Here is a 19,026-nt window from a genome sequence, read left to right as displayed (position 1 = left end):
CTGACAATGAGTGGCACAAGGCCACCAGATTCTCACCACCCTCGGATGCCCAGAGTTATACACCGCTGTTGGAGGCATGCTAGAGCCCACCATGTCTGTGCCAGGATGCTGGCAGGATCTAAGACCTGCCCCACTGGGGACTTCCAGGCATGGTAGTGAGTTGCAGATGCTGGGAAAGCCGGATGGAAATCATTGATCATATCAGGCCCCACTCTGGATGGACCTTGGGCATATGAATGCCAGCACTGACTGACATGTCTTCAGCTCACATAAAGGTGGAGACAGAGAGTGAAGAGCAGATACCCAGACACCAGGAAAGAGGATATGAATGGCTGGTACAGTCACTGGGAATACAGGGGAAAAGAGAAATGGCTATGTTCTGAAGCTGAGGGCTCACAGATACCCAGTTCCTGGCATCTAAAGAACTATACCATTTTTTTGACTGAGCAGATTCCTGCATTGATGGCATGTGGATGGCGGTAACATTGTTAAAGACCTCAGTGAGGCAACTGGGAGACAAATATAGAAGATTATATTGTTAGAGGTCTAACAAGGCAGAAAATAACTATCATTTTATGTACTTGTTCTCAAAACAATTCACCAAGTGTTAAGACAATGCTCAGCTCTATGGATTTGCTGGATCCTACTTTCTCCATGTTAGATTTTTGTTAGGTGACATCTGGTAGAATTTTAGGCATCTGGCCTTGACTTCTGTATCCTCGCCTGGGTCGCCTGACAGGCTTCTGAAGCAGCATGATAATATGATTTACAGTTGACTCCATCAGAATTTCTTTTTAGGGAAGGTATATCTATCTTTACTTAGGGCAAGTCCTTGATAAGCTATTAGTGATACAAGTGAGACTCTGAGGGCACGGGTTCACCCTTGCTCTACCCTGGGTCTGGGCTGAAAATTGAGAGAGGGAGGAGGGAGGGGAGAAAAGGAGACTGGAAAGGGCCCAGCCCTATGGCTATTGGGGAGCAGGAAAGTGAGAGTAGGGGTGTCTACTCTTCAACTGAAGTTGCTTTAATTATTGTGGTGGGAATCTGGCCCCCCCCAAAGCCATGTCTTCAGTAAAGTCAACCTCTACAAATGCAAATTGCCTGAGTGAGTGAATTTTGGGAGATGAAGCCACTAATTTAGTTTGGTGAAATAATGAGTTGGGAGATAATACATTAGCTAAGGAAACAGGAATTTTCAGGCAGAGGTATTAGTTGATTCCTAATATCCATTCTTTCTCTTTCCTATCATAAAAAAATATTTGCTGAATTTTAGCTAGGAACACTGTTGTCCAGGTAGAGACTACATTTCTAAGCCTTTTCTGAAGTTATGTGTGAACATGTGACTTGAGTTGGCTAATGGATGTGGTAGAAGTGATACGTATGAATTCTAGGTTGTGCCTTTAAAAGGAATGTATATGCATGTCCTTGACTCTTTCCCGTTTTTGCTGGCTAGCAAATGATGGAGGAGCTGGAGCAGTCACCTTGGACCACGTGTTGAGAATGGTAGAGCTGCCCTACCAGTCCTGGATTGTCAATATCTGGACTGTTTTATGAAAGAAAAATCCAATCTGAGACTTCATAAATTGCAAAAGCCCTGTTATTTCATATAACCTCAAGAAGAAAAGCACACATAGCCAATTAAGCTATGACACAATGCTAAGATGCTATCAATTGTGACAATTCCAATTTCAGAATTGCTCAAAATGAAAAATTTATATTTTAAAATCATTGCAATATAATAAATCTGTTTTGTTTGAGCCACGGAACTTTGGGTTTCACCGGGACGGCAGCTACTGCTATATCCTACCTAACACAGAATTTGCCATCAGAGGTGGGATGTTACTATGTCAAAACCAAAAATAAGTGGCTTTGTGACAGGATAAGTAGGAGGCAAAGAAAAACACTGTAAACTGGAAATATGGTGATTCTTGTTATGCCATGGTGAAATATTTGGAAAAGCTGTTTGTAATGAAACCTTGGAAGACAAAATACATCATGCTAGCTCCAGAAACTTTGGTGAAACTGGTTGGGAAAATTCAGACTGTTGACCAGTCCTAGAAATCTCTTGCTGTGTTGAGATGGATGACTTCAGGTTAATTATAAAAGGTGACTCATATTCTAAGGGAGAAGCTTTAGCAGGTGAAAATATTATAGCCCCAAGACCTCCCCAGCCAACACTTCCCAGTAAGACTTCTGGTCCAAATAGTGGAAGCTATCTCAGAAGCAAAAAATCAGATTCAGGGTGTTGTCTTCCCACTCAAACCTATTTTTTCAGATGATCCCAAGGGACCTACAATTAATGAGAGAGAGAAAGAGAGAGAGAGGTGGAACACAAAGACAAGTACATAGAAGATTAGTTAAAAAAAAACCCAAACCCCACAACTCTATTTCAATGAGCTCTTTGGCTGTAGTTACATATACGTGGGATCAGCTGGAACCAAATAGCCAGAGGCCTGTAATTCTTCCATCCCTAAAACAACCCTAATCCCTCAAATATGCCCCAAGCAGGAAGTGCATTACAAAGCTGTATAACTCCCAAGGAAGGCCTGCTCCAGACAAGTGAGAGTAATAGAGAAGGAAGAATTTCTCAGAGGGCAGAAACAGGATCAAATCAAGGAACTTAATTCATTCGTGGGAGGGCAACTTTGTTAATTACTATGGACAAGTGACTGCCGTGTTTTTCCATCTTCCCTTTTCCTAATGGGAGTTTTAAATGGCAGTTTGTTGTTTCTAGTCCATCATTGTATATAGGGTGTGTGTGTACGTGGAAGGGGCAGAGAGCACTCCAGAAGACCCTGTGGAGCCGCATCTCGATGATGGAAAGTGTTGCTCCTCTCTGGAGAGCCCAGGCTTGATGCTAGATACAGTAACTAGATGGGATATTGGGTTGATTTCTCTCAGGGATGCAGCAAGTAGGTTTCATGCTAATTGTGGGAAGAAGAGTGTGAATGGATATTTGAGAGGCTGGACGGGGGACTGCAGTGGAGACAGCTGTTGTCTTCCATCATCCATTCTTTCCTTACTTTACTGATATGATTTCTTTTTGTGGTTAGACCTAAGACAGCCCACATAATGGCTCCAGTTCTAAGCCTTTTTGCAGCTAATTGTGCAATATGATAAGTTCGAGGCAATGGGATGTGAGCAGATGTGATGTGTGCCTTCTGCCTTATACCTTTATCAGGCATAAGCATGAGCTCTGCATGTCATTTTCCTCTTCCTGCTGTCTGGGATGCAGATGTGATGGCAGGAGCTGGACCAGGCACCTTGAACTTGGGCGTGTGCACTGAAGATGACAGAGTGGCTTTGCCCTCCATGTTCTGGCAACCACTGGACCATTGCTTGAGAGAGAAAAAGCTTCTTTCTTGTTTAAGCCAATGCGGTTTCAAGTCCCTTTATTAAAGCGGCTTAGATTGCACTCAAAGGAATATAAGCAGGAACCAAAAACATACCCAAACCATGAATTTACAGAAATCTTGAGTTCAGCTTCTGAGTTAGGGATTCAAGCCAAATCTTACCTATATCTCAAGGGGTTGATGAAAAGAGAAGAGAAGATCTGGATGTCCTGTGGGCCTTCCATTTCCCAGAACAGACCAGAAAACCTAGATGGGAAGCAAAAACCTAATATTGCTTCAGCAGCCGAAAACTGGCCAGGAGGCAATGTGAACCTCACTCTCTGCCCAAAGATGTGGATGATTTTTATTTGCTAAGTGTCATCAGGCCCCTTTCTGACTCTGTTTCTTATAAACCAATACTTTACTTCTGTCAGGGATTAGAAGAGAGGCCAAAACATTAATTTTTTTCCATAACAGAAAAATTTATCCAATGGCTATTAAACAAAGAGAAATGCCAAAGATACTCATTTCTAAATTTGTCAGTCACTGGATGGACTAAACTGGGAGAGTCCTGTTATGGGTTTCTTGAGAGATATTATACAAAACCATAATGAAGATTTCTTAGGATCCCTGGAGCAGTCTTTCCTCGTCAGTCACCAGGATGTCTGGCCAGAGGTGAAGTGGAAAATGCAACTTGCTTTGCTGCTTACAGCCAGAGCTGTGACAAGGGCAACTGAAGCACTCTGAGCATATGGGCATCAAATAAATGCTGGTCCACTGTTTCCTCATTCCACTCCCAACATGACATTTTACATCCAAATGAGCCTTGACCACTCACCTGGGCTTTGTTTTAAAGTCAAAGAGAGCCAAAGTGATCCGACATCTGGGGTAGCAGTGGGACTGGAGCGCCGTCTCCCTACACCCAGCCAGCTGTTCTGCCTCACTGGCTCTTTTGAGAACTTCTACTGGGGACTCTGTCAGGGGAGAGGCACACAGCATGTTAGACTCCCATTGGGGTTTTCAACCGGTTGCTTAGGGTTCTGTGAGTGGAAGCTTGCTATACCCACCCTCCTCTTCAGATGAAGCCTCCCCTCATGAAGGTAAGGTGCTCGTCCATGCATTGATCAAGTATTTCTAGAGCATCACCTACAAGTCAGGGGCCCTTGTAGGTGCTGAGGATACAGCCACAGGAGACAGACAAAAATATCTGTCCTCCTGGATTTACATGACAGCAAACCCAATACATAAATTATACAGAATGTGAGAAATGCAGTAGAAGAAAAGAAAACAGGTAAGGGGAATAGGGAAGGCCAGACTGGGTGAGGGGAGGTTGTCATTTTAAATTGGGTGATCTGGGTGGGCTGTCTTGAGAAATTATTATTGCAAAGTCTTGAAGGAAGTAAGATAATGGACCATGAAGGTGTTTCAATGAAGCACCATCCAATAGAGGGAAAAGCCAATTTAAAGGCGTGAGGCAGGAGGGTTCCTGGCTAGTTAGCAGAACTTTATCTTCTTGCACTCTTTGTAAATGGTCATAATTCTCTTAAAGAGCCTTCCTTCCCTCATCCTTCCTTCCTTCCTTTCCTCTTTCTTTCCTCCCTCTTCTCCTCTTCCTCCCTCTCTTTCTCTTTAATGATCGATAATATCCTAAATAGTATTGCTGTCTCCTTTACTTGGTTCCCTTGCAATTACTACCATATACCAGACAGTGTTCCAAGTGCTTTATGTATTTAGTTCCTTTAAAGCTCATAATGGTCCTAGGATGTAAGTAATATTATTAATATTCGTTTAACAAATTGGGGCACACAGAGGTTAAATAATTGGCCCTTGGTAACACAGATAATAAATGTCGGAGACAAGATTCGGATCCACGGATTTTGTTACCTCAGGATTTTGGTAGGAAGGCCCACATGTTGAACCACAGTGCTGTAAGAGGCCCCATCAGTCTGCCACTGAGAGGACACAGTCTACATTTGAGTCTTAGGGAGAGTCAAAGTCTTTGCTAGGTCTTCTAAGAATGAAGCCCACATTTGTGAATGATTCTAAGTATGGTCCCCAGGGTAGAAGTGGATCTTCCATAAACAGGAATTGTTGGTGAGGGGAGAAAAAAAAAAACCCTCTGTTTTCTTTAGAACAAAACATTCAAGTTACATGGGAAAGCACCACATGATTTTTGTGAATTGGAGTCAATTTGGCACCAACAGAAATAACCTTAGGAACAGAGTTTGTATACAGCATGTTCTTACGGAAACCGCAGTTAGAATGTAGAGTAAACTGTTAAAGATAGACCCTTCTTTCTGGACGTGCTTTAGCTGTCTTTGGGTGGGGACAGCAAATTGTTTCGTTTATAAGCTTTGTACATCAAAAGCTAGATCTGCTTACACTTTAAGCCAAAAAGAAGGGAAAGACTTATTTTTAGCTATCTGGAATTTAAACCAAACCCAGCATTGACATATGGATGTTTCAGGCTGCACCATGTCAGAAAATTTCTGAGATGACATTAAACAATAATATATTATTGCAGCTGTAGAAAGTCAGTGAGGTTCTTCTCTTATAACTTGGTTTAATAGCTATTGGGCCACTGGGCTGAAGATATTGGATTTCTCAGAATTAGGGCAGGCCACCTGGGATTGGCCTAGTCATGTGGGAACTGAGTTCAGTCCCTTGAGAATGAGAATATCACTGTATCAAGGAGAAATAATTTTTGATGTTTTGGGTGGGTCAATTGGCTGGCTGAAGGGCTACCCACTTCATTCAACTTATAAGAGAAAGGTTTAATCGTTACATTTCAGGTGTGTGTGTGTGTTTGTGTGTGCTGTAGATGACATACTAATCTTTTAGGTAAGTTCAAAAATAAATGTTAAGTAAAAAAAAAATCACCAGTAATCCCCAACCTCAAATAAACCCACAACATTTTTGGGTAGCCCTTTCCATCCAGATAGATGTATACATAGTGAATAGATGTAGAGATAGAGACAGATATTTAGACATATCAAACTACTATATAGATTATTTTTACTGCATAAAACATGGGATGAAACCGCCCATCTTATTGGATAGCCTGTTTTTAAAAATTTTACTTCAATGTTTTTGACGTGATACTGCACTTAGCATTTTTCCATGCATTCGTTTTCCATACCATTATTTTTATTTAAATTCCATTTAAGTCCCTGCATGTTTCACACATTACTCAACTGACACCCCATTGTGGTGGGCCCCAAAGATTAACACGCCCTAATCTCTGGAATCTGTGACTGTGTTAAATTACATGACAAAATGGATTTTACAAATGGAATTAGGGTCACCACCTTTAAGATAGGGAGATCATCTTGGATTATTGGCTGGGCCCAATGCCATCACATGGGACCTTCATAGTGCCAGAGGCGGCAGAAGAATAGGTTGGAGATATGACATGAGAAGAACTGGCCCCGCTGTTCCTGGTTTTACAGATGGAGGATGGAGACCATGAATAACAAATGCAGGCAGGCTCTAGAATCTGGGAATGGCCCTCAGCTGAAAGCCGGCAAGAAAATATGCTCTCCTACACCCTCTGTAAGGGAATGCAGCCCTGCTGAAACCTTGACTTTAGCTCAGTGAGACCAGAAACAGAAAACCAGCCAAGCCCACCAGGCCTCCCAGACTGTGAGATAATGAATTTATGTTGTCTCAGCCACTGAGTCTGATGTAATGTGTTACAGCAGCAATAGAAAGTTATTGTGTCTCCTGTTCTATTTCCAGGACATTTTCGATTTCTCACTAATAAAATAATGCTGCAGTGAACATCCTTGTAGCTAAACCTTGCTGTACCTCTTTATTGTTTCTTTAGGACAGCTTTATTTAAGGGGAACTACTGAGTCAGTGGGATATGAAATTTTCAGGCTCTTGATGTGCAGTACAATGCCAAATTTAAAGAGAATAATTTTCTGACTGGGGGTGGGGCAAAGGGGTAAAGGAAGGGCACCATTCCTTTCTTTCAATTTGGTTCCAGCCGTTGGTTTCCACAATGTATACAGTATAATTCTTTCCTCTTCTTAGCTGGCCATGGCAGTCTTTGTGTTTTCTGTGTAGACTGAAATAATTGCTGCATTAATGGAATCATGGCAAACTCAAGAGTTGTTTGGGAAGATCTCTATGGTGAGGCCGCTTCCTAAAATTTGGAACATTAGTCAAAGTGCATCAGAGCGAACTTTGGAATCAAAATGTAATTTGCTTTGCTCTTCAAAAACCACTTGTGCTGGCATTAGAGAGGGGTAAGGGACAGGTCAAATACCCATTACTGGGCAAACAATTTGCTGTATGTTTATTTTATGGGGTTCTCTTCATATATATGAGTCAGTATTGGTCAGAGGCTAACTACCTCTTTTACGAGCCTCAAGGGGATCTGTGCTCAAATACATTCAACAACATCAGAATCAGAATTGTTGGTCGGGAGCTGCTGATGTAGCTGAAGCATTTAGAGCAAAACATCATCCCAGGTGCCTACATGTACCTTAGCTATGTTCTCAGCTCTAAGCCAGCACTCATCATATTTAGGATGGCTTGAAGTTTAAAACAACAGTAAGTTTCAGATAACACATTTAACATTTTGGCCATTTATTCTCTTCTGGAGCCACACACTGATCGCACATTTTTTGATTCAAAATGCTCAGGGATAAAGCTTTAGGACTCCTCAGTTACATTCAGTTTGAAGCAATGAACAATAAATAATAAAGTAGCCGTATTAAGAAATTTCACTTTACAAAAGGAACCATTCCAGTATTCTTTTAAATGCTGAAAGTCTCTAAGAAATTGAACATCACAGTCAATTTTTAAAAAATTGGAGTTACAGAAATAGTGTACAGTGGGGATATTTCTCCCTTTTCCTGTCTTTTTTTCTGTCTCTGTCTCTGTTTGTCTCTTTCTGTCTGTCTGTATGTGAGATTTTAAGTTCCCACAATTTAGAGCACCTATTGCATTTGGTAAATCAGAAACTCATTCCTGAGAAGTAAATTCATCAACAGTGAACCATTTTTTTCTAACTTGGGACTGTAGTCATGACCTTGAAAATGATACTAATAGCAAGTTCAGTTGTGGAAAGACAGCCCAGGAGAGTGGAAAGAACACAGACTTGGATGAGGACAGACTGGCTTTGAATCCTACTTCTCTCACACTTATTAGTTGTGCTTCTTGGGAGCATTTCCTTTAAACTCTTTGAACCTCAGTGTGTAAAAATGAGAACAAGAATAGCCTGCCTGCAGAGTATGGACACTGCCTCTCTCACTGCTTGGCACAGATTTGGGGTTCACTGAAGAAGGTACACATTAATTGGCTATTACTTTATAGTAATATTATTTAGATGCAGAAAGGCAAATCCATATTTTCCTTTGGATGCAGGGGCTTGAATGAATTGCACATAGAAGGAGGAACGCAACAAATGAACAGATGAATTAATAAAGGAAATGTGAGGCTTTTCTTAACCTCATCTTACATTCATGTGAGCTAAAGTGTGAAGTTATCTAGTGGAGTTAATTTATCAGACAGATCAAGCCTTTTCACTTCTGTAAAACTTCATAGATATCTAGAAAAGTGTACTTGTTCATATATGCTCTCAATTAAACATGATTTTTCTATAAATATATAGCCTTACTAATTTAATATACCTTTTTCTCCATGAAAGAGCATTTTTAGTTGAATATTTGAAATTAGAGTGTCATTTGAACCCAAACAGCATTGCCCTGTTCAAAAATATTCAGTGATTTCCCACATTGTTGAGCAAAAATCCATATCACTAAAATTATTGATCATACCTCAGTACTTCCTCCTACCATATTTTCATGAATCCAATAAACTATGTTTTTGTTGTTGTTGAACTCATATTGGTCTACATAACATGCAGGTGCATTAATGCTTTAGTGAACATCTCTTGTTTTGTCTTTTCAGTAATATCCAACACAGCCAGTTATGTTTGGCTCCATTCCCTGGATCCATGGTAAACATGTAATGCAGGCTTGACTTATCAGTGTATTTTATCCTCCTGACCATGGGAATTGGTTCAGGGATGGGTAAGAAACTCGAGGTGGTCCAATCAGGCAGTCCTGAGATGGATCAACTGGAAAGAAGTGATATTTTCTTTCTTAAAAAAAAAAAAAAATCAAAGCATCACTGATATGCAATCTTATGATGGTTTCAAATACACAACACAGTTGTTTAACATTCACCCATATTACTGAGTCCTCACCCCCTCCACTGAGGTCACTGTCTATCAACGTAGCAAGATGTTACAGAGTCGTTAATTATATTCTCCGTGCTGTACTACCATCCCTGTGACCTAACTATATTGTGATTGTGAATTACTGTGTCCCTTAATCCCCTCTCCCTCCCCATCACCTTCCATTTGGTAACCACTAGTCCTTTCTCTGTGTCTATGAGTCCACAACTATTTTGTTACTTCTGTTTTACTTTGTTTTTATACTCCACAAATGAGTGAAATCATTTGGTATTTATTTTTCTCTGCCTGGCTTATTTCACTGAGCATAATACCCTCTAGATCTATCCATGTTGTTGCAAATGGCAAGATTTCTTTTTATGGCTGAATAATATTCCACTGTGTATATGTACCACATCTTCTTTACCCATTCATCTATTGATGGACATGTAAGTTGCTTCCATATCTTGGCTATTATAAATAGTGTAGCGATAAACAAAGGGGTGCATATGTCTTTTTAAGTCATGGATCTGATTTAGGTAAATTCCTAGGAATGGAATTACTGGGTTAAATGGTATTTCTATTTTTAGTTTTTTGAGGAACCTCCCTATTGCTTTCCATGGTAGTTGCACCAATTTACAACAGTGTAGGAGGGTTCCCCTAGGAAGTGATATTTTCTGCTGCTCTGTTGGGACAGTTGAAAAGAGAGGATGTGAGCTTATAGCCAATGTCAGTCAGTTTTTGTGACATGTTGAGGTCTTCTTGAATGTAAACTCAGTACAGAGAAAGGTAGAAGTGGGAGGTGAAGAAAGGCAGAGTTCTGGTGGTGGCGTTTAAATCCCTGTAGATGGACTCCTGTTTGTTTCAATGAGAGGAGCCAATAAACTCCCTTTCTTGACCCAGTGTGAATTAGACATTCTGCCTGCCTAACACAAATTCTTTCTTACTTGAGATCATGCTTCTCACTTTCCAAATACTCTCTCTTCTTCTTTGCTTACTAAAAATCTTCATTTCCATGAAGACCTCTTTCAAGTTCCAGCTCCTTGATGATGTCTTATTCAACCACCCAGGCCATGGGACACCCTTTTCCTGTAACTCACTGACAATTAGCACATGTTTTCTTAGATAGTTATTTAGCTCTTTGAGTATATGTTCTGATTTCTGATCCCTCCAATATCTTGCACATTCTTCAGAGGATGTTTTACTGGGGAGACTGTGGAATGGAATTGTCAATATATGTCTCTTTTTAAGCTTAGTTAGAATAATCATGCTGGAGATAGGGATAGGTCCCTTTTCTCCTTTTCTTTCTTTCTTTTTTTCTCAGCAAAATGCCTGAGAAAGAATACTCAGAATTCAGTTACCAAGTCTTCCTATACATTCATAAGAACCATTATTATGTCTGTGACCTTAGTCTGCTGAGGTAAGATGACTCATCTTTTTGGTTATATAGGTCACCTGAGCAATAGCCCATAAAGATTGCTCAGACACTGTGTGTAATGGAGGGTAAACTATAAAGTTCTTATTATTTGTGAATGTCATGCCAAGCCTATCTAGTAATATATGGATTCAAATAATAATCAATAATATATCAAGTTTATCTCTAAAGCTCAGCACTCTAAATTGCTCTGTTGTAACCCTACCTCTGCCCTGAGAAGTGTCCTTCTGTGCTCCCGAGGCACCCAGGTCTTAGGTTGTCAGTTAGCTCTTTGGCCACCAGCGTAGCAATGCTCAGAGGTGGTGTCTTCAGTAACCCTGTGCTCTTTGTTTATTGGTGTCCTGCCCTTGTTCAGTCTTGAGGCTATTAAGATAAGGGAGGAACTAGGTTTTAAAAATCTTCTCTTTCTTTGCCTTTCCTTCAGCATCAGCTGATCAGAAATATGGACACTAAGGCTAAGGTTATTGGCTTTAGAGATTGTAATAGATGATGAAGACAGAGGGTGTCAATGATCCAGTAAATGCAGACTGGATGTGCCATCAAAAAGAAGTATGGAAGACAGAGGTCATCTAGAAATACTGGTTTTGCCTTTTGCCTTCGATATAACACACCTTCATGAATTAATTGTTTGTGTCTGTTATTTTCACGTTTCAGTCCCTTTTGCCTCCACCTCATTGGTTACTGAGGTTTGATCACCTTGCCTTTGAAATATCTCTCAGTCTGTCCCTTTCTTTTCATTCTCACTGTCACTAGACTAGTTTGGGTTTTATTTAAACTGCTGCCTCCTTTACTGGTTATTTTTTCAATCTAGTCTTCATGCTGGAAAGGTTATTTTGTTATAATATAGATGAGAAAATATACTATCTCTGCTTCGAAGTGCTAAAGGATCTCCATCGTACTTAATACATTCCAAGCTCCTCACCACAGACCTCAGTATTTTCCGTGGTGTGCTTCCAAACTACCTTTCACATATTAATTTGGTGAATTGTGTTACATAAGGACACAGTGTAGATTGAGCATTGTGTTCTTTACTCAGTAGATATATCCTTTAACTAAACCCTATAAATCAATCAAGTGCTGTTAGGTCAGTGCTCTCCTGGATATTTTGAGAACTGTTATGTGATGAGAAGTTAGAGTAAAAAGGAATGTCAGGCTTAAGCTAACAAAGAGAGGTAATTTTAAAAAATTGAGTGTTAAATCTGCATCACTGGGATACAGAAAACAATAATAATTTAATCAATATCCTTTGAAATAAAACGTTACCAAGCACATTGGAAACACTGCAAAAACATCTCTTGGTTTTGATTTTAATAATCAATTTTAATGGAAAAGCCTTTTCACACTGATGTCTGTTAGTATTTCCAGGAAACAGGTCCTCAAACTCTTCTTTCCAGGAAAGTATTGCTCAACCATGTATTTCTAATGTAACGAGCCCAGAGATTACAAGTGAAGACCAGAGGAGATGAGGAAGGTCACAGTTTGAGGAATCCCAATGTAAATAAATAAAATTAAATCAGCTGCTAAAATGAAATAAGCATGTTTTCCAGCTTGGTTGGCACACATGAAGGCAGAGGGTTTAAGCTCACTTGTACAAACCCATTATTTTTTAATAAACGAGCAGAGACTAAGAAGTTAAGTAGGGGACTCTGGAGCTTGGGGGGAATAGAATTATGGTAGAAGACCATTCTTGATTCATATATTTTAGTGGAATAGTCAGAGCAAAATCTGCAAACCCCATTTTTTTAAATCCTCAGGATGGAGTTAACATGCCCATAAATGTTGCATATTATATAAGTGCATAACCAAGAATTCACACCTTGCTCTTAAATTCAAGGAACACCCTCCCTTTTCTTCAAAGAACATGTATTTTACACATGTCATCTCTGTTCCTGTCTGTGGAAATCCAGCAGAAAAACGTTGAGTGACTCCGTCAAGGTCACACAGTGATGGAAGTGCTTGTGAGTTGGAAGGGAACACCAGACACCCCTTCCGGTGCCATACGCCTAAGCTCACACTGCTGGGTAAAGTGCATTGCAACTGCATGTGTATTTAAGTGACATATCAGTGCTAAATGGTAACACATGTAACGCTTCCCACTTAGATGTGTTCTTGGCTAACTCTGTTGGAAAATATTATATGGAGACTTCTCCATGGTAGAGAAAAAAATTTTTGAGCAAAGTTTAAGTAAAAAAGAACACATTCTGAAGCCCAGAAATTCCCACCCTGTTTTTCCAGGAATGGCAGTGTCCCTAGCAACCTCCCTTTACTGAGGCTGTAAGCATGAAGGCAGAATCACACAGTTCAGGTGTTCTTTCTAGAGAGCATCATCAAATTCACATAAGCAAAACCATGTCCTGAAGTGGAAAGTGATATTACAAAGCCAACTTCATGGAAAAGATTGCCCTTTTTACAATGTGGTGCACTCAAGTCTCCTAACTGCCTAACCAGAGTTTCCCGGGGGCTTGGAAATGTGGATGTACTGCTGGAGTTGAGAGCCAGCTGGTACACTAGGAGTCCAATCCATTTGCAGCCTGAGAAACACTGATGTCTGCTGAGAAGGCTCTCAAGAGTCGCATGAAGGTAAAGAGACTCCTGAGTAATCAGTTATGGGTATGAACTAATCAGTTCCTAGCATCCAGGTAGGCATTTGTCAGAGTTTAACAAATTAAAAAGGGGCTGGAGAAGACCTCCTGAGGAGAATGATTGGGTTTAACCTCCAACTTCTCCCAGCAGACTAGGATCACACAATGCAACAGATATTTACTTCCCACTAAATACCCACGTGCTTCCCCCATCTCTCAGCCCCCTTGCACGTAGGTAACCAATGGGCTAAAGCATTTAAAAGCTGATGTGCTACCTTGAGCTTTCTCTTCTGCTGCCACAGTGACCTTGAAGCTGTGTATTCCAGATTTCATAGCTATACAATGCAAACTGATTGAGCCCTGAGTTGCTGTGGAGCACCCCTGCACAGGCAGAGGTGCTGTGGGATTGAGAAATGAGTGAATATTAAGCCACATGGATTTAGGGAATTGTTTGTTACCATAGCACAACCTAGCTTATACATACACAACCTTTGTGTATCAGACGATTACACACAGGATTGGAATAATTTTCTTGTCCTAAGGGAATTGAATAATTATGACTAAGATCTGACTTTAAAAAAGTCAACTTGTTTCTGACTTTCTTAATCTTAGGGTTATGATGATAAAATCTCAGCCAATCCTTTCACATGGACAATAAGACCATATACTTAGTATTAAATTTACATAAAAACAAACATGCACCTTGGCAATATTGGCCCTAAAATATTGGTGTGTCTCTATTGGCCATGTGCTATGTTCTTTGCTTAAAAATAATTCCTTATCTGTTTCTCTATCTTAACATTTTTTTTAAAAATGCACTTTCCATTCACTTGACACCCAGTGGACTTCATTCATTAACTTTTTGATAAACTATTCATCCACAGTATCTTGGATAACCTCTTTTCTCACCAAGGCAGCATTAAGGAATTTTTCACTAGGCTGTTAATATGACATTTCTGATGTTAGATGTATTCTATCACAATAGCTATTTATAAAAATCAGGCTTTACAAGCAAGAGTATTATACCATAGGTGATTGTCAAACAGTGATTGTGGTTACATGGCTTTTCCCTTCAGACCAAACCCTCAAAACACGAAGGCTATAACGATACACTACTCAAGGGCCCAAGACAATATGGCCACTGCCTGAAGTCCGACATAATTATAGTCCGAACACTAAGTTGTATGTCTTTTTGGTTTATTTCAACATGAATCATTTAGCTTTTTAAATAGCCAGCTCTGGTTTCTAGGAAATACACAATGGAGTCAGTTATTCCTAAAGTCACCAACTGCATAATAAGAGTGAGTAGAATATTTCAGCATTTCACTTTTATTTTATTAGTTAAAATTATCACACTTTTGTTAGTTAAAATTATCACATTGTTCTGTGAAAGCTGTGTACCTTCTCTGGGTGCAGGGTCTTCCATTTAAATTTGTATAAACCCTTAAAATGATGTGGTTTGAAACATCCTTTGCTGGTAGCCATTTCTGAGTATGCCTTCTGGTTTCTAAACTAATTATCTAAATTACAGTTTCATCATCCCAAAAATCTTCTTAGAGCTTATCAGTTCTAAGATACTAAGCTCTCATGGTTTAATGTATGTTTGAAGGACACAAAGAGAACCATCTGTAGGTATCTACATATCTAGCTAGATTAATGTGTGGGTGTGTATAAATAGATAAAGTACACACATTTTCTTACTATTTCAGGTATGACTATGAAAGCTTTTAAGGGTGGCTAACTAACATTTGAGTACCATTTTCCTAGGTTATTCATTTTATAATAATTTTTGTTTTTCCTTTGGAAGTGTCAGTAACATCCTTTCCCTCTATTTTAGATTGAGCAACAAAGCAGAGAAACAATTTGGAGCTCTACAAAAATGTAGAAATAATTTTGCTATATAGAAGATTTGGGATGAGATATGACCTGAAAATATGAAAATCGCTCTTCCAAGTCAATAAAAAACACTCAAGAGGAAGGAGAAAGGAAAGACAGCAGGAAGGTAGTAGAACTTTTCCATCAGGCTGACTGGGAAGTTTCAGGATGCTAGGACCGATTGTTGGTGTTCCTCCCTGCACAGTCACCGAGCTTACACGGAGCCTGGTGCACAGTTAGGCAGTCCGTAATCTTTGTTCACTGAAGGACAGTTTCAGAGTGACCAGATGGAACCAAAGCTTTGACATTTAAATAATAAATGACTGAATAAATTACTCATCTTTGACTGGACAAACAAAGCAGCAAAGCACTGGAGATAGAGTTCAGGACACCTGTGGTGTTCCTAGGGCAGAAGAAATGTTTTCTGTCTGTTCTTTGCACCTCTCAGGTGTCCTAGTCAAAAGTGTTAGGCATGTTTAAAATTCTGACCAACTGCCCTTTCAACACCACCACTCCCCCACTTCAAAATATCATGACCACACCTGTGTCTGTCTCCTTCTGTGAGCCAGGATGACTAAATGATAGCAGGAAGAATGATTGTAAATGAGGGCCTCTGCCCTGGGATCAGCCCTAATTTGGGGGTTCCTGCTCTTGGTACTCTTTCTTCAACTTCTCTGGCCTGCTGAGCTCTGGATCTCTCCTGCCTTCATCTTAGGTACCTGCCTAACTCCTGAAGATATTTCTGTCTCCCTAGACTTTCAACTGGTCATCTGCTCTGACAGCCTGAACATCCTGAATGAACGGCCTCATTCTTTCTCTTCCTCAGACCTGGACTTCCCGTTCACCATCTGTTCTCCTCTTGGTAACCTGAGACCTTGGCCCACATCTGAATCCTTGCTGTGCTCTTCTGCAGTCTACACCCTGGCTTGCCCATGGAGACATGACAAACGCAGGCAAAACAATCAGAGTCCATGGCACAGAAAGGGAGGTCTGTGTGGATTACAGAGATTAGGAAAGATTTTTCAGGGTAGGTGGAATTTAAAGGGCAGATTAACTCTGTGTTCTCTCTTCCTGTTGGTAGAAATGTTGCATGTACCCACATGTAATAAAACGGAATGTCTTTAGTATATTATAATGTTGTGGCTCTTCATCAATTCATACCAACCTTTCTAGTTTCCATATATTATAGTATTTTTATTTCCCTGTATGCTATAAACTTTGTGATTTGAGTTGGCTGGGCATAGGATTCTAAGTGATCTCCCTCACCCTCTTCCTCCCTTGCTCATGTACATCTATGCTTGCTCATTTTCCATCTTCTTGGGTTGTAGTTCAGGATCTGGAAAACTCATCTCAGAGCTGGGTTCCCTCTTGGGGAGCAATGGATTCATCCATGTCTGCCATATTGTGTGCAGCCACCCGCCATACATACTGAATGGCAGAGAGTGTGCGTGGCCTCTTAGCAGTGAGGTCCAAGGTGGGTCTGGGCCAGGGCACAGGAAAGCTCCAGGGCTGAGAGGCAGGCCTACCCGGGCTCTGCCTGACCTGATTCAGGACTTGGAAAGGGACGCAAAGAACCATGCCAGGAACTCTCTAAAGTCTCCTGTCCTTAGACCTGGCAGGCCTGGCTCGGTGACAGTGACTTATTTGGGGGTAGAACATATGCTCCTTTGCCAGGAACTTAGGCAGCCCCTGTAGCTGTGGGGGTGGCTCCTAGTCTTCCGCCCACACCGACCTTCACAGGGGGCTCATCTCTTATCCCCCATCAACTCAGCAGCATCCTTCCTCCAGTGAGCCTTGTATATGTGTTTACCTGTTGTGGCAAGTAGGAGAGTTTTGGAGGAATTAAGAAATTACAGCCTGTGCTCTGCAGTCTTATTCCCAGGGAGTTCAACAGGGTGAAAAGAACTTTGCTCTGAAAAAAAGCATGCCAGATGTTTTGATATTTTTCCTCATTTAAGAAAACCAGATGCAGAGATTGGAGGGCAAAGAGGTAAGTCAGCTGGGCCGTGCTCCTGGGCTGAAGCATGCTGTGGTAACTCCATGTCAGGAGAGTCTCGTTTTTGACGGCTTCTGTTGTCAGGGTGGCTCCATCGAAGCTACTCTCAATCTGTAAAATTAGAAGCAATGGAGTTATATGTAGGGACAAGTCTGAGACAAGGAAACAGGAGCCCTGCTGGAGCTGTGAGCCTTTGGGCCACACACACTCTCTGTCAGGTCCACGTTCCTCACTTGTGGGTAAAGTGAGAGGTGTAGACGATGCTCCCGAAAGTCCCCTCCAGGGGACCAGTCTGGGATTTATGATCTTGACTCTGGCTTCAGTGTACCTCTGAGCTCACACTGCCCTTGATTTGTATGTCCTATTGGCAGTTCCACTGTGGCACTTCAGCCTGTGCTGGCTAATGTGTCTCCTTGCCTACCTTTGCCTCTGGCCCATGATAATGCAGAGTGTTTGTTAAACCAGAGCACAGATACCAGTGGGGCGTGCAGAACTAGCAAGCAGATAGGGAACTTTTTAACAAAAGAACCAGATTCCCTTCCCATTTTTTTCCCAGGGCAGCCCCTCTAGGACACAGTATTTCCCACGCCATGTTCCAGGTATGGATTAAGAAACTTGCACTGTGGAGCTTTGCTGCATGGATGACATGGCAAAATAACACCCCTGTACCCCCACGGGACACCTCAGTTTCCTTAACTGTACAATAAATGAATACTATTTGCCTTACAGGTGTGTTATAGCGATTAAATGAGCTAATATTTTGTAAAATATTTACACCTGGGTACACGGTCAGGGCTTGTTCAATACCTAAAGTACCCATGAAATGTTGGTAGGTGAGCTACTAAGAAATAAACAAATGTAGAGATCCCCAAATAAGACGTTTGTTTGGAAAATCTGGGTTGATCAAAGTCCAGTACATTTTTTTTTCTTTAGTACTCAGAGCATTTAGTGTCATGCTGTGCAGGGGGAATTTGGAAACTTCACTGGAGACTATGGAAGGCCCAGAGTATTCTTTGGAATTTCCCAGGCCTATTTGACTATGGAGTTGTTTGAAACCCAAGTGTGTTTCTCATGGAACACTGAGAAATGTGGCACCAGGTCAATGGAAGCTGCTCCCCAGCATGTTCGACCTTTTGTCAAGGGTCTCTTCTGCTTGTTTGGTCTGCAGACTCTCCTCCTCTGGGGGGTTGGCTATCTTTCATTCTGTTGTCTTGTCTTTACCCTTTTCATGTTAGTATAGAAACTGCCTTTCATATTTATACCTTTACTTGCACAAGTACTTGGTAATTTTAAAGATTGAGAATAGTTTGGCTGGAGCCATCCCACTGAAAGAAGCAACCAACGATGAGTCTGTGCCAACATGGAGTTAGTGTGGGCTGTTCAGCCCAGGAGCCCAAGAGCTAACTTACCTCTACCCTCAACCTAAAAGCAAAGGGCTGGCTCTGCTGAGGAGAGGTGGTCTGTGAGCTCCTAGGGTTAATGAGAGACAGGAGCCTGACTCCATGGGACTTAGGAAGGCATTGTTTCTTTATACGCTGGAAATCCTTCTCCTCATACTCCTGATGCAACCTGCAAACAACCAAATGCTCTTACCTGTCACCTTGAGGTCAACAGGCCTTCCT

The sequence above is a fragment of the Manis pentadactyla genome, chromosome 8 (genome assembly GCF_030020395.1).
Source record: "Manis pentadactyla isolate mManPen7 chromosome 8, mManPen7.hap1, whole genome shotgun sequence".
In the NCBI taxonomy this organism is placed as follows: Eukaryota; Metazoa; Chordata; class Mammalia; order Pholidota; family Manidae; genus Manis; species Manis pentadactyla.
The sequence above is the reverse complement of the archived record's forward strand: the minus strand, read 5'-3'. Positions refer to the sequence as shown.